Genomic DNA, 18,237 nt, shown 5'->3' with positions numbered 1-18,237 from the left:
GAAAAACACCTTTGTCTTTGAATGTTGGTGGCAGTACAGAAAAGTACATTCCCATACCGGGAGTTGAACCCGGGCCGCCTGGGTGAGAACCAGGAATCCTAACCGCTAGACCATATGGGAAAAGATGTGCTGTCTTATCAGTGACAATCTGAAAAAAAATAAGTTTTCTACTTGGCACAAGCAACTTCTGCAGTTCTATTTGCGCAGCTTGCCTCGTTAACACAGTTGTAAGCAAATCAGTCTCATAAGCTGAAAGATGAACGTTCGATTCTTAGACGGGGTACTGGTCCCTCGTTTTCTCAATCGATTCTGTCTCCATCTTGGCTACAGGGCCACAGATTTTTCCGATTCAGTACCAAAACATAACCAATTTAGTTCCTAAACTGTTTCCACGTACAAGGCATGGGGCAGCTTTTGAATGTGTGTACTAGTTCCAAAGGAGTGTCACTCCCATAGCAGGAAGTAAACCAGTCGACCAGGGATACTAGGTCCTATCCACTTTTCCACGTGGGACAAGTTATACACTAAGCAGCAAGATAAATTAAAAAAAAAAAAAAGAAGATTTTGCATTGATTAAATAGCTTTTACATCACAAAAGAAAAAAGTTGCCACATGAGCATGGTACTTAGCACGTCAGTTGGTAATCTGAAGTTCATGAGGTTTTTTCCTCACACGTGGAACTATTCTCCCCCCTTTTCTTGGGATATTGTGTCACCCACTCAGAACTTTCTCACTGAAACGTTTCCGATTCGAAAGGAAACAGGAGCCTTAGTGACAGACAGAACACATGGATTGTTGCGTCCCTTGACGCTTTGGAGTAATAAGGTGTAGTTGAGAATGGTTTAAGCTATGAAACAAAATGAAATCTTGTGCTAAAGGTCAGTAAGAGCCACAAATACCCTGATGTTCAGCATTTTTGACTGCAAAGTACAAAATCTACCTGAAATATTATTGTCTGGAAAATACATTTCTGTCTTTGATTGTTGGCAGTAGTACAGTAAAAGGTGCGTTCCCATACCGGGAGTCAAACCCGGGCCGCCTGGGTGAAAACCAGGAATCCTAACCGCTAGACCATATGGGAAAGGATAGCTACACACTGAGGTATCTATTGAAAAAAATCAGCTCGGGGGCTTGCACAAGAAACGTCTGCAGATTGGCACGTGCATCTTGCCTCGTTAGCGCAGTAGGTAGCGTGTCAGTCTCATAATCTGAAGGTCGTGAGTTCGATCCTCACACGGGGCAGCGGGCTCCTCTTTTCCGAAGAGATTTTGTCAAAAACTTAGAACTTTCCCGTTCAGTTCTAACATGTTTCTGATAAGTAAGGATTTGTGAACCCAAATGACACATGGGTTGCTGGTTCTCTTGACTCGTTTGCTGTATAAAGAGGCAGATGAGAGTGATTTGAGCTATGAAAAAAAATTAAATCTTGTGCCAAAGGTCGTCACAATGAATGTAACCAAAAGCTGGTGTTCAGAATGATTGACAGCTAAGCGCAAAATCTACCTGAAATGCTTTTGTCTGAAAAACACCCGCGTCAGTCTCATAATCTGAAGGTCGTGAGTTCGATCCTCACACGGGGCAGCAGGCTCCTCTTTTCCGAAGAGATTTTGTCAAAATCTTAGAACTTTCCCTTTCAGTTCTAACACGTTTCTGATAAGTAAGGATTTGTGAACCCAAATGACAGATGGGACACATGGGTTGCTGTTTCTCTTGACCCGTTTGCTGTATAAAGAGGCAGATGAGAGTGATTTGAGCTGTTTGACAGCTAAGCGCAAAATCTACCTGAAATACTTTTGTCTGAAAAACACCCGTCAGTAGCGAGCGCGTCAGTCTCATATTCTGAAGTTCGTGAGTTCGATCCTCACACGGGGAAGCGGTCTCCTCTTTTCTGAAGAGATTCTGTCACCAAATTAGAACTTTCCCTTTCAGATTTAAAATGTTTCTGATAAGTAAGAATTTGCGAACCCAAATGACAGACAGGACACATGGGTTGTTGATTCTCTTGACACGTTTGCTGTAAAAGGGGCTAGTTGAGATTGATTTGAGCTATGAAACCAAATTAAATCTTGTGCCAAAGTTCATCACAACGAACGGACCAAAAGATGGCGTTCAGAATTTTCGACAGCTTAACGCAAATTCTACCTGAAATACTTTTGTCTGAAAAACACCTTTGTCTTTGAATGTTGGTGGCAGTACAGAAAAGTACATTCCCATACCGGGAGTTGAACCCGGGCCGCCTGGGTGAGAACCAGGAATCCTAACCGCTAGACCATATGGGAAAAGATGTGCTGTCTTATCAGTGACAATCTGAAAAAAAATAAGTTTTCTACTTGGCACAAGCAACTTCTGCAGTTCTATTTGCGCAGCTTGCCTCGTTAACACAGTTGTAAGCAAATCAGTCTCATAAGCTGAAAGATGAACGTTCGATTCTTAGACGGGGTACTGGTCCCTCGTTTTCTCAATCGATTCTGTCTCCATCTTGGCTACAGGGCCACAGATTTTTCCGATTCAGTACCAAAACATAACCAATTTAGTTCCTAAACTGTTTCCACGTACAAGGCATGGGGCAGCTTTTGAATGTGTGTACTAGTTCCAAAGGAGTGTCACTCCCATAGCAGGAAGTAAACCAGTCGACCAGGGATACTAGGTCCTATCCACTTTTCCACGTGGGACAAGTTATACACTAAGCAGCAAGATAAATTAAAAAAAAAAAAAAGAAGTTTTTGCTTTGATTAAATAGCTTTTACATCACAAAAGAAAAAAGTTGCCACATGAGCATGGTACTTAGCACGTCAGTTGGTAATCTGAAGTTCATGAGGTTTTTTCCTCACACGTGGAACTATTCTCCCCCCTTTTCTTGGGATATTGTGTCACCCACTCAGAACTTTCTCACTGAAACGTTTCCGATTCGAAAGGAAACAGAAGCCTTAGTGACAGACAGAACACATGGATTGTTGCGTCCCTTGACGCTTTGGAGTAATAAGGTGTAGTTGAGAATGGTTTAAGCTATGAAACAAAATGAAATCTTGTGCTAAAGGTCAGTAAGAGCCACAAATACCCTGATGTTCAGCATTTTTGACTGCAAAGTACAAAATCTACCTGGAATATTATTGTCTGGAAAATACATTTCTGTCTTTGATTGTTGGCAGTAGTACAGTAAAAGGTGCGTTCCCATACCGGGAGTCGAACCCGGGCCACCTGGGTGAAAACCAGGAATCCTTACCGCTAGACCATATGGGAATGGACAGCTACACACTGAGGTATCTATTGAAAAAAATCAGCTCGGGGGCTTGCACAAGAAACGTCTGCAGATTGGCACGTGCATCTTGCCTCGTTAGCGCAGTAGGTAGCGCGTCAGTCTCATAATCTGAAGGTCGTGAGTTCGATACTCACACGGGGCAGCGGGCTCCTCTTTTCCGAAGAGATTTTGTCAAAAACTTAGAACTTTCCCGTTCATTTCTAACACGTTTCTGATAAGTAAGGATTTGTGAACCCAAATGACACATGGGATGCTGGTTCTCTTGACCCGTTTGCTGTATAAAGAGGCAGATGAGAGTGATTTGAGCTATGAAAAAAAATTAAATCTTGTGCCAAAGGTCGTCACAATGAATGTAACCAAAAGCTGGTGTTCAGAATGATTGACAGCTAAGCGCAAAATCTACCTGAAATACTTTTGTCTGAAAAACACCCGCGTCAGTCTCATAATCTGAAGGTCGTGAGTTCGATCCTCACACGGGGCAGCAGGCTCCTCTTTTCCGAAGAGATTTTGTCAAAAACTTAGAACTTTCCCTTTCAGTTCTAACACGTTTCTGATAAGTAAGTATTTGTGAACCCAAATGACAGATGGGACACATGGGTTGCTGTTTCTCTTGACCCGTTTGCTGTATAAAGAGGCAGATGAGAGTGATTTGAGCTGTTTGACAGCTAAGCGCAAAATCTACCTGAAATACTTTTGTCTGAAAAACACCCGTCAGTAGCGAGCGCGTCAGTCTCATATTCTGAAGTTCGTGAGTTCGATCCTCACACGGGGAAGCGGTCTCCTCTTTTCTGAAGAGATTCTGTCACCAAATTAGAACTTTCCCTTTCAGATTTAAAATGTTTCTGATAAGTAAGAATTTGCGAACCCAAATGACAGACAGGACACATGGGTTGTTGATTCTCTTGACACGTTTGCTGTAAAAGGGGCTAGTTGAGATTGATTTGAGCTATGAAACCAAATTAAATCTTGTGCCAAAGTTCATCACAACGAACGGACCAAAAGATGGCGTTCAGAATTTTCGACAGCTTAACGCAAATTCTACCTGAAATACTTTTGTCTGAAAAACACCTTTGTCTTTGAATGTTGGTGGCAGTACAGAAAAGTACATTCCCATACCGGGAGTTGACCCTGGGCCGCCTGGGTGAGAACCAGGAATCCTAACCGCTAGACCATATGGGAAAAGATGTGCTGTCTTATCAGTGACAATCTGAAAAAAAATAAGTTTTCTACTTGGCACAAGCAACTTCTGCAGTTCTATTTGCGCAGCTTGCCTCGTTAACACAGTTGTAAGCAAATCAGTCTCATAAGCTGAAAGATGAACGTTCGATTCTTAGACGGGGTACTGGTCCCTCGTTTTCTCAATCGATTCTGTCTCCATCTTGGCTACAGGGCCACAGATTTTTCCGATTCAGTACCAAAACATAACCAATTTAGTTCCTAAACTGTTTCCACGTACAAGGCATGGGGCAGCTTTTGAATGTGTGTACTAGTTCCAAAGGAGTGTCACTCCCATAGCAGGAAGTAAACCAGTCGACCAGGGATACTAGGTCCTATCCACTTTTCCACGTGGGACAAGTTATACACTAAGCAGCAAGATAAATTAAAAAAAAAAAAAGAAGTTTTTGCTTTGATTAAATAGCTTTTACATCACAAAAGAAAAAAGTTGCCACATGAGCATGGTACTTAGCACGTCAGTTGGTAATCTGAAGTTCATGAGGTTTTTTCCTCACACGTGGAACTATTCTCCCCCCTTTTCTTGGGATATTGTGTCACCCACTCAGAACTTTCTCACTGAAACGTTTCCGATTCGAAAGGAAACAGAAGCCTTAGTGACAGACAGAACACATGGATTGTTGCGTCCCTTGACGCTTTGGAGTAATAAGGTGTAGTTGAGAATGGTTTAAGCTATGAAACAAAATGAAATCTTGTGCTAAAGGTCAGTAAGAGCCACAAATACCCTGATGTTCAGCATTTTTGACTGCAAAGTACAAAATCTACCTGGAATATTATTGTCTGGAAAATACATTTCTGTCTTTGATTGTTGGCAGTAGTACAGTAAAAGGTGCGTTCCCATACCGGGAGTCGAACCCGGGCCGCCTGGGTGAAAACCAGGAATCCTTACCGCTAGACCATATGGGAATGGATAGCTACACACTGAGGTATCTATTGAAAAAAATCAGCTCGGGGGCTTGCACAAGAAACGTCTGCAGATTGGCACGTGCATCTTGCCTCGTTAGCGCAGTAGGTAGCACGTCAGTCTCATAATCTGAAGGTCGTGAGTTCGATACTCACACGGGGCAGCGGGCTCCTCTTTTCCGAAGAGATTTTGTCAAAAACTTAGAACTTTCCCGTTCATTTCTAACACGTTTCTGATAAGTAAGGATTTGTGAACCCAAATGACACATGGGATGCTGGTTCTCTTGACCCGTTTGCTGTATAAAGAGGCAGATGAGAGTGATTTGAGCTATGAAAAAAAATTAAATCTTGTGCCAAAGGTCGTCACAATGAATGTAACCAAAAGCTGGTGTTCAGAATGATTGACAGCTAAGCGCAAAATCTACCTGAAATACTTTTGTCTGAAAAACACCCGCGTCAGTCTCATAATCTGAAGGTCGTGAGTTCGATCCTCACACGGGGCAGCAGGCTCCTCTTTTCCGAAGAGATTTTGTCAAAAACTTAGAACTTTCCCTTTCAGTTCTAACACGTTTCTGATAAGTAAGGATTTGTGAACCCAAATGACAGATGGGACACATGGGTTGCTGTTTCTCTTGACCCGTTTGCTGTATAAAGAGGCAGATGAGAGTGATTTGAGCTGTTTGACAGCTAAGCGCAAAATCTACCTGAAATACTTTTGTCTGAAAAACACCCGTCAGTAGCGAGCGCGTCAGTCTCATATTCTGAAGTTCGTGAGTTCGATCCTCACACGGGGAAGCGGTCTCCTCTTTTCTGAAGAGATTCTGTCACCAAATTAGAACTTTCCCTTTCAGATTTAAAATGTTTCTGATAAGTAAGAATTTGCGAACCCAAATGACAGACAGGACACATGGGTTGTTGATTCTCTTGACACGTTTGCTGTAAAAGGGGCTAGTTGAGATTGATTTGAGCTATGAAACCAAATTAAATCTTGTGCCAAAGTTCATCACAACGAACGGACCAAAAGATGGCGTTCAGAATTTTCGACAGCTTAACGCAAATTCTACCTGAAATACTTTTGTCTGAAAAACACCTTTGTCTTTGAATGTTGGTGGCAGTACAGAAAAGTACATTCCCATACCGGGAGTTGACCCCGGGCCGCCTGGGTGAGAACCAGGAATCCTAACCGCTAGACCATATGGGAAAAGATGTGCTGTCTTATCAGTGACAATCTGAAAAAAAATAAGTTTTCTACTTGGCACAAGCAACTTCTGCAGTTCTATTTGCGCAGCTTGCCTCGTTAACACAGTTGTAAGCAAATCAGTCTCATAAGCTGAAAGATGAACGTTCGATTCTTAGACGGGGTACTGGTCCCTCGTTTTCTCAATCGATTCTGTCTCCATCTTGGCTACAGGGCCACAGATTTTTCCGATTCAGTACCAAAACATAACCAATTTAGTTCCTAAACTGTTTCCACGTACAAGGCATGGGGCAGCTTTTGAATGTGTGTACTAGTTCCAAAGGAGTGTCACTCCCATAGCAGGAAGTAAACCAGTCGACCAGGGATACTAGGTCCTATCCACTTTTCCACGTGGGACAAGTTATACACTAAGCAGCAAGATAAATTAAAAAAAAAAAAAAGAAGTTTTTGCTTTGATTAAATAGCTTTTACATCACAAAAGAAAAAAGTTGCCACATGAGCATGGTACTTAGCACGTCAGTTGGTAATCTGAAGTTCATGAGGTTTTTTCCTCACACGTGGAACTATTCTCCCCCCTTTTCTTGGGATATTGTGTCACCCACTCAGAACTTTCTCACTGAAACGTTTCCGATTCGAAAGGAAACAGAAGCCTTAGTGACAGACAGAACACATGGATTGTTGCGTCCCTTGACGCTTTGGAGTAATAAGGTGTAGTTGAGAATGGTTTAAGCTATGAAACAAAATGAAATCTTGTGCTAAAGGTCAGTAAGAGCCACAAATACCCTGATGTTCAGCATTTTTGACTGCAAAGTACAAAATCTACCTGGAATATTATTGTCTGGAAAATACATTTCTGTCTTTGATTGTTGGCAGTAGTACAGTAAAAGGTGCGTTCCCATACCGGGAGTCGAACCCGGGCCGCCTGGGTGAAAACCAGGAATCCTTACCGCTAGACCATATGGGAATGGATAGCTACACACTGAGGTATCTATTGAAAAAAATCAGCTCGGGGGCTTGCACAAGAAACGTCTGCAGATTGGCACGTGCATCTTGCCTCGTTAGCGCAGTAGGTAGCGCGTCAGTCTCATAATCTGAAGGTCGTGAGTTCGATACTCACACGGGGCAGCGGGCTCCTCTTTTCCGAAGAGATTTTGTCAAAAACTTAGAACTTTCCCGTTCATTTCTAACACGTTTCTGATAAGTAAGGATTTGTGAACCCAAATGACACATGGGATGCTGGTTCTCTTGACCCGTTTGCTGTATAAAGAGGCAGATGAGAGTGATTTGAGCTATGAAAAAAAATTAAATCTTGTGCCAAAGGTCGTCACAATGAATGTAACCAAAAGCTGGTGTTCAGAATGATTGACAGCTAAGCGCAAAATCTACCTGAAATACTTTTGTCTGAAAAACACCCGCGTCAGTCTCATAATCTGAAGGTCGTGAGTTCGATCCTCACACGGGGCAGCAGGCTCCTCTTTTCCGAAGAGATTTTGTCAAAAACTTAGAACTTTCCCTTTCAGTTCTAACACGTTTCTGATAAGTAAGGATTTGTGAACCCAAATGACAGATGGGACACATGGGTTGCTGTTTCTCTTGACCCGTTTGCTGTATAAAGAGGCAGATGAGAGTGATTTGAGCTGTTTGACAGCTAAGCGCAAAATCTACCTGAAATACTTTTGTCTGAAAAACACCCGTCAGTAGCGAGCGCGTCAGTCTCATATTCTGAAGTTCGTGAGTTCGATCCTCACACGGGGAAGCGGTCTCCTCTTTTCTGAAGAGATTCTGTCACCAAATTAGAACTTTCCCTTTCAGATTTAAAATGTTTCTGATAAGTAAGAATTTGCGAACCCAAATGACAGACAGGACACATGGGTTGTTGATTCTCTTGACACGTTTGCTGTAAAAGGGGCTAGTTGAGATTGATTTGAGCTATGAAACCAAATTAAATCTTGTGCCAAAGTTCATCACAACGAACGGACCAAAAGATGGCGTTCAGAATTTTCGACAGCTTAACGCAAATTCTACCTGAAATACTTTTGTCTGAAAAACACCTTTGTCTTTGAATGTTGGTGGCAGTACAGAAAAGTACATTCCCATACCGGGTGTTGAACCCGGGCCGCCTGGGTGAGAACCAGGAATCCTAACCGCTAGACCATATGGGAAAAGATGTGCTGTCTTATCAGTGACAATCTGAAAAAAAATAAGTTTTCTACTTGGCACAAGCAACTTCTGCAGTTCTATTTGCGCAGCTTGCCTCGTTAACACAGTTGTAAGCAAATCAGTCTCATAAGCTGAAAGATGAACGTTCGATTCTTAGACGGGGTACTGGTCCCTCGTTTTCTCAATCGATTCTGTCTCCATCTTGGCTACAGGGCCACAGATTTTTCCGATTCAGTACCAAAACATAACCAATTTAGTTCCTAAACTGTTTCCACGTACAAGGCATGGGGCAGCTTTTGAATGTGTGTACTAGTTCCAAAGGAGTGTCACTCCCATAGCAGGAAGTAAACCAGTCGACCAGGGATACTAGGTCCTATCCACTTTTCCACGTGGGACAAGTTATACACTAAGCAGCAAGATAAATTAAAAAAAAAAAAAAGAAGTTTTTGCTTTGATTAAATAGCTTTTACATCACAAAAGAAAAAAGTTGCCACATGAGCATGGTACTTAGCACGTCAGTTGGTAATCTGAAGTTCATGAGGTTTTTTCCTCACACGTGGAACTATTCTCCCCCCTTTTCTTGGGATATTGTGTCACCCACTCAGAACTTTCTCACTGAAACGTTTCCGATTCGAAAGGAAACAGGAGCCTTAGTGACAGACAGAACACATGGATTGTTGCGTCCCTTGACGCTTTGGAGTAATAAGGTGTAGTTGAGAATGGTTTAAGCTATGAAACAAAATGAAATCTTGTGCTAAAGGTCAGTAAGAGCCACAAATACCCTGATGTTCAGCATTTTTGACTGCAAAGTACAAAATCTACCTGAAATATTATTGTCTGGAAAATACATTTCTGTCTTTGATTGTTGGCAGTAGTACAGTAAAAGGTGCGTTCCCATACCGGGAGTCGAACCCGGGCCGCCTGGGTGAAAACCAGGAATCCTAACCGCTAGACCATATGGGAAAGGATAGCTACACACTGAGGTATCTATTGAAAAAAATCAGCTCGGGGGCTTGCACAAGAAACGTCTGCAGATTGGCACGTGCATCTTGCCTCGTTAGCGCAGTAGGTAGCGTGTCAGTCTCATAATCTGAAGGTCGTGAGTTCGATCCTCACACGGGGCAGCGGGCTCCTCTTTTCCGAAGAGATTTTGTCAAAAACTTAGAACTTTCCCGTTCAGTTCTAACATGTTTCTGATAAGTAAGGATTTGTGAACCCAAATGACACATGGGTTGCTGGTTCTCTTGACTCGTTTGCTGTATAAAGAGGCAGATGAGAGTGATTTGAGCTATGAAAAAAAATTAAATCTTGTGCCAAAGGTCGTCACAATGAATGTAACCAAAAGCTGGTGTTCAGAATGATTGACAGCTAAGCGCAAAATCTACCTGAAATGCTTTTGTCTGAAAAACACCCGCGTCAGTCTCATAATCTGAAGGTCGTGAGTTCGATCCTCACACGGGGCAGCAGGCTCCTCTTTTCCGAAGAGATTTTGTCAAAATCTTAGAACTTTCCCTTTCAGTTCTAACACGTTTCTGATAAGTAAGGATTTGTGAACCCAAATGACAGATGGGACACATGGGTTGCTGTTTCTCTTGACCCGTTTGCTGTATAAAGAGGCAGATGAGAGTGATTTGAGCTGTTTGACAGCTAAGCGCAAAATCTACCTGAAATACTTTTGTCTGAAAAACACCCGTCAGTAGCGAGCGCGTCAGTCTCATATTCTGAAGTTCGTGAGTTCGATCCTCACACGGGGAAGCGGTCTCCTCTTTTCTGAAGAGATTCTGTCACCAAATTAGAACTTTCCCTTTCAGATTTAAAATGTTTCTGATAAGTAAGAATTTGCGAACCCAAATGACAGACAGGACACATGGGTTGTTGATTCTCTTGACACGTTTGCTGTAAAAGGGGCTAGTTGAGATTGATTTGAGCTATGAAACCAAATTAAATCTTGTGCCAAAGTTCATCACAACGAACGGACCAAAAGATGGCGTTCAGAATTTTCGACAGCTTAACGCAAATTCTACCTGAAATACTTTTGTCTGAAAAACACCTTTGTCTTTGAATGTTGGTGGCAGTACAGAAAAGTACATTCCCATACCGGGAGTTGAACCCGGGCCGCCTGGGTGAGAACCAGGAATCCTAACCGCTAGACCATATGGGAAAAGATGTGCTGTCTTATCAGTGACAATCTGAAAAAAAATAAGTTTTCTACTTGGCACAAGCAACTTCTGCAGTTCTATTTGCGCAGCTTGCCTCGTTAACACAGTTGTAAGCAAATCAGTCTCATAAGCTGAAAGATGAACGTTCGATTCTTAGACGGGGTACTGGTCCCTCGTTTTCTCAATCGATTCTGTCTCCATCTTGGCTACAGGGCCACAGATTTTTCCGATTCAGTACCAAAACATAACCAATTTAGTTCCTAAACTGTTTCCACGTACAAGGCATGGGGCAGCTTTTGAATGTGTGTACTAGTTCCAAAGGAGTGTCACTCCCATAGCAGGAAGTAAACCAGTCGACCAGGGATACTAGGTCCTATCCACTTTTCCACGTGGGACAAGTTATACACTAAGCAGCAAGATAAATTAAAAAAAAAAAAAAGAAGTTTTTGCTTTGATTAAATAGCTTTTACATCACAAAAGAAAAAAGTTGCCACATGAGCATGGTACTTAGCACGTCAGTTGGTAATCTGAAGTTCATGAGGTTTTTTCCTCACACGTGGAACTATTCTCCCCCCTTTTCTTGGGATATTGTGTCACCCACTCAGAACTTTCTCACTGAAACGTTTCCGATTCGAAAGGAAACAGAAGCCTTAGTGACAGACAGAACACATGGATTGTTGCGTCCCTTGACGCTTTGGAGTAATAAGGTGTAGTTGAGAATGGTTTAAGCTATGAAACAAAATGAAATCTTGTGCTAAAGGTCAGTAAGAGCCACAAATACCCTGATGTTCAGCATTTTTGACTGCAAAGTACAAAATCTACCTGGAATATTATTGTCTGGAAAATACATTTCTGTCTTTGATTGTTGGCAGTAGTACAGTAAAAGGTGCGTTCCCATACCGGGAGTCGAACCCGGGCCGCCTGGGTGAAAACCAGGAATCCTTACCGCTAGACCATATGGGAATGGATAGCTACACACTGAGGTATCTATTGAAAAAAATCAGCTCGGGGGCTTGCACAAGAAACGTCTGCAGATTGGCACGTGCATCTTGCCTCGTTAGCGCAGTAGGTAGCGCGTCAGTCTCATAATCTGAAGGTCGTGAGTTCGATACTCACACGGGGCAGCGGGCTCCTCTTTTCCGAAGATATTTTGTCAAAAACTTAGAACTTTCCCGTTCATTTCTAACACGTTTCTGATAAGTAAGGATTTGTGAACCCAAATGACACATGGGATGCTGGTTCTCTTGACCCGTTTGCTGTATAAAGAGGCAGATGAGAGTGATTTGAGCTATGAAAAAAAATTAAATCTTGTGCCAAAGGTCGTCACAATGAATGTAACCAAAAGCTGGTGTTCAGAATGATTGACAGCTAAGCGCAAAATCTACCTGAAATACTTTTGTCTGAAAAACACCCGCGTCAGTCTCATAATCTGAAGGTCGTGAGTTCGATCCTCACACGGGGCAGCAGGCTCCTCTTTTCCGAAGAGATTTTGTCAAAAACTTAGAACTTTCCCTTTCAGTTCTAACACGTTTCTGATAAGTAAGGATTTGTGAACCCAAATGACAGATGGGACACATGGGTTGCTGTTTCTCTTGACCCGTTTGCTGTATAAAGAGGCAGATGAGAGTGATTTGAGCTGTTTGACAGCTAAGCGCAAAATCTACCTGAAATACTTTTGTCTGAAAAACACCCGTCAGTAGCGAGCGCGTCAGTCTCATATTCTGAAGTTCGTGAGTTCGATCCTCACACGGGGAAGCGGTCTCCTCTTTTCTGAAGAGATTCTGTCACCAAATTAGAACTTTCCCTTTCAGATTTAAAATGTTTCTGATAAGTAAGAATTTGCGAACCCAAATGACAGACAGGACACATGGGTTGTTGATTCTCTTGACACGTTTGCTGTAAAAGGGGCTAGTTGAGATTGATTTGAGCTATGAAACCAAATTAAATCTTGTGCCAAAGTTCATCACAACGAACGGACCAAAAGATGGCGTTCAGAATTTTCGACAGCTTAACGCAAATTCTACCTGAAATACTTTTGTCTGAAAAACACCTTTGTCTTTGAATGTTGGTGGCAGTACAGAAAAGTACATTCCCATACCGGGAGTTGAACCCGGGCCGCCTGGGTGAGAACCAGGAATCCTAACCGCTAGACCATATGGGAAAAGATGTGCTGTCTTATCAGTGACAATCTGAAAAAAAATAAGTTTTCTACTTGGCACAAGCAACTTCTGCAGTTCTATTTGCGCAGCTTGCCTCGTTAACACAGTTGTAAGCAAATCAGTCTCATAAGCTGAAAGATGAACGTTCGATTCTTAGACGGGGTACTGGTCCCTCGTTTTCTCAATCGATTCTGTCTCCATCTTGGCTACAGGGCCACAGATTTTTCCGATTCAGTACCAAAACATAACCAATTTAGTTCCTAAACTGTTTCCACGTACAAGGCATGGGGCAGCTTTTGAATGTGTGTACTAGTTCCAAAGGAGTGTCACTCCCATAGCAGGAAGTAAACCAGTCGACCAGGGATACTAGGTCCTATCCACTTTTCCACGTGGGACAAGTTATACACTAAGCAGCAAGATAAATTAAAAAAAAAAAAAAGAAGTTTTTGCTTTGATTAAATAGCTTTTACATCACAAAAGAAAAAAGTTGCCACATGAGCATGGTACTTAGCACGTCAGTTGGTAATCTGAAGTTCATGAGGTTTTTTCCTCACACGTGGAACTATTCTCCCCCCTTTTCTTGGGATATTGTGTCACCCACTCAGAACTTTCTCACTGAAACGTTTCCGATTCGAAAGGAAACAGAAGCCTTAGTGACAGACAGAACACATGGATTGTTGCGTCCCTTGACGCTTTGGAGTAATAAGGTGTAGTTGAGAATGGTTTAAGCTATGAAACAAAATGAAATCTTGTGCTAAAGGTCAGTAAGAGCCACAAATACCCTGATGTTCAGCATTTTTGACTGCAAAGTACAAAATCTACCTGGAATATTATTGTCTGGAAAATACATTTCTGTCTTTGATTGTTGGCAGTAGTACAGTAAAAGGTGCGTTCCCATACCGGGAGTCGAACCCGGGCCGCCTGGGTGAAAACCAGGAATCCTTACCGCTAGACCATATGGGAATGGATAGCTACACACTGAGGTATCTATTGAAAAAAATCAGCTCGGGGGCTTGCACAAGAAACGTCTGCAGATTGGCACGTGCATCTTGCCTCGTTAGCGCAGTAGGTAGCGCGTCAGTCTCATAATCTGAAGGTCGTGAGTTCGATACTCACACGGGGCAGCGGGCTCCTCTTTTCCGAAGAGATTTTGTCAAAAACTTAGAACTTTCCCGTTCATTTCTAACACGTTTCTGATAAGTAAGGATTTGTGAACCCAAATGACACATGGGATGCTGGTTCTCTTGACCCGTTTGCTGTATAAAGAGGCAGATGAGAGTGATTTGAGCTATGAAAAAAAATTAAATCTTGTGCCAAAGGTCGTCACAATGAATGTAACCAAAAGCTGGTGTTCAGAATGATTGACAGCTAAGCGCAAAATCTACCTGAAATACTTTTGTCTGAAAAACACCCGCGTCAGTCTCATAATCTGAAGGTCGTGAGTTCGATCCTCACACGGGGCAGCAGGCTCCTCTTTTCCGAAGAGATTTTGTCAAAAACTTAGAACTTTCCCTTTCAGTTCTAACACGTTTCTGATAAGTAAGGATTTGTGAACCCAAATGACAGATGGGACACATGGGTTGCTGTTTCTCTTGACCCGTTTGCTGTATAAAGAGGCAGATGAGAGTGATTTGAGCTGTTTGACAGCTAAGCGCAAAATCTACCTGAAATACTTTTGTCTGAAAAACACCCGTCAGTAGCGAGCGCGTCAGTCTCATATTCTGAAGTTCGTGAGTTCGATCCTCACACGGGGAAGCGGTCTCCTCTTTTCTGAAGAGATTCTGTCACCAAATTAGAACTTTCCCTTTCAGATTTAAAATGTTTCTGATAAGTAAGAATTTGCGAACCCAAATGACAGACAGGACACATGGGTTGTTGATTCTCTTGACACGTTTGCTGTAAAAGGGGCTAGTTGAGATTGATTTGAGCTATGAAACCAAATTAAATCTTGTGCCAAAGTTCATCACAACGAACGGACCAAAAGATGGCGTTCAGAATTTTCGACAGCTTAACGCAAATTCTACCTGAAATACTTTTGTCTGAAAAACACCTTTGTCTTTGAATGTTGGTGGCAGTACAGAAAAGTACATTCCCATACCGGGAGTTGAACCCGGGCCGCCTGGGTGAGAACCAGGAATCCTAACCGCTAGACCATATGGGAAAAGATGTGCTGTCTTATCAGTGACAATCTGAAAAAAAATAAGTTTTCTACTTGGCACAAGCAACTTCTGCAGTTCTATTTGCGCAGCTTGCCTCGTTAACACAGTTGTAAGCAAATCAGTCTCATAAGCTGAAAGATGAACGTTCGATTCTTAGACGGGGTACTGGTCCCTCGTTTTCTCAATCGATTCTGTCTCCATCTTGGCTACAGGGCCACAGATTTTTCCGATTCAGTACCAAAACATAACCAATTTAGTTCCTAAACTGTTTCCACGTACAAGGCATGGGGCAGCTTTTGAATGTGTGTACTAGTTCCAAAGGAGTGTCACTCCCATAGCAGGAAGTAAACCAGTCGACCAGGGATACTAGGTCCTATCCACTTTTCCACGTGGGACAAGTTATACACTAAGCAGCAAGATAAATTAAAAAAAAAAAAAAGAAGTTTTTGCTTTGATTAAATAGCTTTTACATCACAAAAGAAAAAAGTTGCCACATGAGCATGGTACTTAGCACGTCAGTTGGTAATCTGAAGTTCATGAGGTTTTTTCCTCACACGTGGAACTATTCTCCCCCCTTTTCTTGGGATATTGTGTCACCCACTCAGAACTTTCTCACTGAAACGTTTCCGATTCGAAAGGAAACAGAAGCCTTAGTGACAGACAGAACACATGGATTGTTGCGTCCCTTGACGCTTTGGAGTAATAAGGTGTAGTTGAGAATGGTTTAAGCTATGAAACAAAATGAAATCTTGTGCTAAAGGTCAGTAAGAGCCACAAATACCCTGATGTTCAGCATTTTTGACTGCAAAGTACAAAATCTACCTGGAATATTATTGTCTGGAAAATACATTTCTGTCTTTGATTGTTGGCAGTAGTACAGTAAAAGGTGCGTTCCCATACCGGGAGTCGAACCCGGGCCGCCTGGGTGAAAACCAGGAATCCTTACCGCTAGACCATATGGGAATGGATAGCTACACACTGAGGTATCTATTGAAAAAAATCAGCTCGGGGGCTTGCACAAGAAACGTCTGCAGATTGGCACGTGCATCTTGCCTCGTTAGCGCAGTAGGTAGCGCGTCAGTCTCATAATCTGAAGGTCGTGAGTTCGATACTCACACGGGGCAGCGGGCTCCTCTTTTCCGAAGAGATTTTGTCAAAAACTTAGAACTTTCCCGTTCATTTCTAACACGTTTCTGATAAGTAAGGATTTGTGAACCCAAATGACACATGGGATGCTGGTTCTCTTGACCCGTTTGCTGTATAAAGAGGCAGATGAGAGTGATTTGAGCTATGAAAAAAAATTAAATCTTGTGCCAAAGGTCGTCACAATGAATGTAACCAAAAGCTGGTGTTCAGAATGATTGACAGCTAAGCGCAAAATCTACCTGAAATACTTTTGTCTGAAAAACACCCGCGTCAGTCTCATAATCTGAAGGTCGTGAGTTCGATCCTCACACGGGGCAGCAGGCTCCTCTTTTCCGAAGAGATTTTGTCAAAAACTTAGAACTTTCCCTTTCAGTTCTAACACGTTTCTGATAAGTAAGGATTTGTGAACCCAAATGACAGATGGGACACATGGGTTGCTGTTTCTCTTGACCCGTTTGCTGTATAAAGAGGCAGATGAGAGTGATTTGAGCTGTTTGACAGCTAAGCGCAAAATCTACCTGAAATACTTTTGTCTGAAAAACACCCGTCAGTAGCGAGCGCGTCAGTCTCATATTCTGAAGTTCGTGAGTTCGATCCTCACACGGGGAAGCGGTCTCCTCTTTTCTGAAGAGATTCTGTCACCAAATTAGAACTTTCCCTTTCAGATTTAAAATGTTTCTGATAAGTAAGAATTTGCGAACCCAAATGACAGACAGGACACATGGGTTGTTGATTCTCTTGACACGTTTGCTGTAAAAGGGGCTAGTTGAGATTGATTTGAGCTATGAAACCAAATTAAATCTTGTGCCAAAGTTCATCACAACGAACGGACCAAAAGATGGCGTTCAGAATTTTCGACAGCTTAACGCAAATTCTACCTGAAATACTTTTGTCTGAAAAACACCTTTGTCTTTGAATGTTGGTGGCAGTACAGAAAAGTACATTCCCATACCGGGAGTTGAACCCGGGCCGCCTGGGTGAGAACCAGGAATCCTAACCGCTAGACCATATGGGAAAAGATGTGCTGTCTTATCAGTGACAATCTGAAAAAAAATAAGTTTTCTACTTGGCACAAGCAACTTCTGCAGTTCTATTTGCGCAGCTTGCCTCGTTAACACAGTTGTAAGCAAATCAGTCTCATAAGCTGAAAGATGAACGTTCGATTCTTAGACGGGGTACTGGTCCCTCGTTTTCTCAATCGATTCTGTCTCCATCTTGGCTACAGGGCCACAGATTTTTCCGATTCAGTACCAAAACATAACCAATTTAGTTCCTAAACTGTTTCCACGTACAAGGCATGGGGCAGCTTTTGAATGTGTGTACTAGTTCCAAAGGAGTGTCACTCCCATAGCAGGAAGTAAACCAGTCGACCAGGGATACTAGGTCCTATCCACTTTTCCACGTGGGACAAGTTATACACTAAGCAGCAAGATAAATTAAAAAAAAAAAAAAGAAGTTTTTGCTTTGATTAAATAGCTTTTACATCACAAAAGAAAAAAGTTGCCACATGAGCATGGTACTTAGCACGTCAGTTGGTAATCTGAAGTTCATGAGGTTTTTTCCTCACACGTGGAACTATTCTCCCCCCTTTTCTTGGGATATTGTGTCACCCACTCAGAACTTTCTCACTGAAACGTTTCCGATTCGAAAGGAAACAGAAGCCTTAGTGACAGACAGAACACATGGATTGTTGCGTCCCTTGACGCTTTGGAGTAATAAGGTGTAGTTGAGAATGGTTTAAGCTATGAAACAAAATGAAATCTTGTGCTAAAGGTCAGTAAGAGCCACAAATACCCTGATGTTCAGCATTTTTGACTGCAAAGTACAAAATCTACCTGGAATATTATTGTCTGGAAAATAC

General features: G+C 42.3%; 24 non-coding genes across 24 annotated transcripts; 8 read left to right on the top strand and 16 right to left on the bottom strand.

The window, feature by feature from the left end:
- Positions 1 to 48: 48 nt before the first annotated feature.
- Positions 49 to 120, bottom strand: TRNAE-CUC (transfer RNA glutamic acid (anticodon CUC)). Its single transcript has one exon. It is a non-coding gene; the product is annotated as a tRNA-Glu (tRNA).
- An 889-nt stretch (positions 121 to 1,009) lies between these two features.
- Positions 1,010 to 1,081, bottom strand: TRNAE-UUC (transfer RNA glutamic acid (anticodon UUC)). Its single transcript has one exon. It is a non-coding gene; the product is annotated as a tRNA-Glu (tRNA).
- Positions 1,082 to 1,169: 88 nt separating this feature from the next.
- On the top strand, positions 1,170 to 1,242 carry TRNAM-CAU (transfer RNA methionine (anticodon CAU)). The gene has a single exon. It is a non-coding gene; the product is annotated as a tRNA-Met (tRNA).
- A 965-nt stretch (positions 1,243 to 2,207) lies between these two features.
- TRNAE-CUC (transfer RNA glutamic acid (anticodon CUC)) lies at positions 2,208 to 2,279 on the bottom strand. The gene has a single exon. It is a non-coding gene; the product is annotated as a tRNA-Glu (tRNA).
- An 889-nt stretch (positions 2,280 to 3,168) lies between these two features.
- Positions 3,169 to 3,240, bottom strand: TRNAE-UUC (transfer RNA glutamic acid (anticodon UUC)). The gene has a single exon. It is a non-coding gene; the product is annotated as a tRNA-Glu (tRNA).
- Positions 3,241 to 3,328: 88 nt separating this feature from the next.
- On the top strand, positions 3,329 to 3,401 carry TRNAM-CAU (transfer RNA methionine (anticodon CAU)). The gene has a single exon. It is a non-coding gene; the product is annotated as a tRNA-Met (tRNA).
- Positions 3,402 to 5,326: 1,925 nt separating this feature from the next.
- TRNAE-UUC (transfer RNA glutamic acid (anticodon UUC)) lies at positions 5,327 to 5,398 on the bottom strand. The gene has a single exon. It is a non-coding gene; the product is annotated as a tRNA-Glu (tRNA).
- Positions 5,399 to 5,486: 88 nt separating this feature from the next.
- TRNAM-CAU (transfer RNA methionine (anticodon CAU)) lies at positions 5,487 to 5,559 on the top strand. The gene has a single exon. It is a non-coding gene; the product is annotated as a tRNA-Met (tRNA).
- A 965-nt stretch (positions 5,560 to 6,524) lies between these two features.
- TRNAE-CUC (transfer RNA glutamic acid (anticodon CUC)) lies at positions 6,525 to 6,596 on the bottom strand. Its single transcript has one exon. It is a non-coding gene; the product is annotated as a tRNA-Glu (tRNA).
- An 889-nt stretch (positions 6,597 to 7,485) lies between these two features.
- Positions 7,486 to 7,557, bottom strand: TRNAE-UUC (transfer RNA glutamic acid (anticodon UUC)). Its single transcript has one exon. It is a non-coding gene; the product is annotated as a tRNA-Glu (tRNA).
- Positions 7,558 to 7,645: 88 nt separating this feature from the next.
- Positions 7,646 to 7,718, top strand: TRNAM-CAU (transfer RNA methionine (anticodon CAU)). Its single transcript has one exon. It is a non-coding gene; the product is annotated as a tRNA-Met (tRNA).
- Positions 7,719 to 8,683: 965 nt separating this feature from the next.
- On the bottom strand, positions 8,684 to 8,755 carry TRNAE-CUC (transfer RNA glutamic acid (anticodon CUC)). Its single transcript has one exon. It is a non-coding gene; the product is annotated as a tRNA-Glu (tRNA).
- Positions 8,756 to 9,644: 889 nt separating this feature from the next.
- Positions 9,645 to 9,716, bottom strand: TRNAE-UUC (transfer RNA glutamic acid (anticodon UUC)). Its single transcript has one exon. It is a non-coding gene; the product is annotated as a tRNA-Glu (tRNA).
- Positions 9,717 to 9,804: 88 nt separating this feature from the next.
- Positions 9,805 to 9,877, top strand: TRNAM-CAU (transfer RNA methionine (anticodon CAU)). Its single transcript has one exon. It is a non-coding gene; the product is annotated as a tRNA-Met (tRNA).
- Positions 9,878 to 10,842: 965 nt separating this feature from the next.
- On the bottom strand, positions 10,843 to 10,914 carry TRNAE-CUC (transfer RNA glutamic acid (anticodon CUC)). The gene has a single exon. It is a non-coding gene; the product is annotated as a tRNA-Glu (tRNA).
- Positions 10,915 to 11,803: 889 nt separating this feature from the next.
- TRNAE-UUC (transfer RNA glutamic acid (anticodon UUC)) lies at positions 11,804 to 11,875 on the bottom strand. The gene has a single exon. It is a non-coding gene; the product is annotated as a tRNA-Glu (tRNA).
- Positions 11,876 to 11,963: 88 nt separating this feature from the next.
- TRNAM-CAU (transfer RNA methionine (anticodon CAU)) lies at positions 11,964 to 12,036 on the top strand. The gene has a single exon. It is a non-coding gene; the product is annotated as a tRNA-Met (tRNA).
- A 965-nt stretch (positions 12,037 to 13,001) lies between these two features.
- TRNAE-CUC (transfer RNA glutamic acid (anticodon CUC)) lies at positions 13,002 to 13,073 on the bottom strand. Its single transcript has one exon. It is a non-coding gene; the product is annotated as a tRNA-Glu (tRNA).
- Positions 13,074 to 13,962: 889 nt separating this feature from the next.
- On the bottom strand, positions 13,963 to 14,034 carry TRNAE-UUC (transfer RNA glutamic acid (anticodon UUC)). Its single transcript has one exon. It is a non-coding gene; the product is annotated as a tRNA-Glu (tRNA).
- Positions 14,035 to 14,122: 88 nt separating this feature from the next.
- Positions 14,123 to 14,195, top strand: TRNAM-CAU (transfer RNA methionine (anticodon CAU)). Its single transcript has one exon. It is a non-coding gene; the product is annotated as a tRNA-Met (tRNA).
- Positions 14,196 to 15,160: 965 nt separating this feature from the next.
- TRNAE-CUC (transfer RNA glutamic acid (anticodon CUC)) lies at positions 15,161 to 15,232 on the bottom strand. Its single transcript has one exon. It is a non-coding gene; the product is annotated as a tRNA-Glu (tRNA).
- Positions 15,233 to 16,121: 889 nt separating this feature from the next.
- TRNAE-UUC (transfer RNA glutamic acid (anticodon UUC)) lies at positions 16,122 to 16,193 on the bottom strand. Its single transcript has one exon. It is a non-coding gene; the product is annotated as a tRNA-Glu (tRNA).
- An 88-nt stretch (positions 16,194 to 16,281) lies between these two features.
- Positions 16,282 to 16,354, top strand: TRNAM-CAU (transfer RNA methionine (anticodon CAU)). Its single transcript has one exon. It is a non-coding gene; the product is annotated as a tRNA-Met (tRNA).
- A 965-nt stretch (positions 16,355 to 17,319) lies between these two features.
- On the bottom strand, positions 17,320 to 17,391 carry TRNAE-CUC (transfer RNA glutamic acid (anticodon CUC)). Its single transcript has one exon. It is a non-coding gene; the product is annotated as a tRNA-Glu (tRNA).
- Positions 17,392 to 18,237: the final 846 nt, after the last annotated feature.

The sequence above is a fragment of the Dendrobates tinctorius genome, unplaced genomic scaffold, assembly GCF_039654945.1.
Source record: "Dendrobates tinctorius isolate UK_male_01 unplaced genomic scaffold, ASM3965494v1 ptg000272l, whole genome shotgun sequence".
NCBI lineage: Eukaryota > Metazoa > Chordata > Amphibia > Anura > Dendrobatidae > Dendrobates > Dendrobates tinctorius.
The sequence above is the reverse complement of the archived record's forward strand: the minus strand, read 5'-3'. Positions and strand labels throughout refer to the sequence as shown.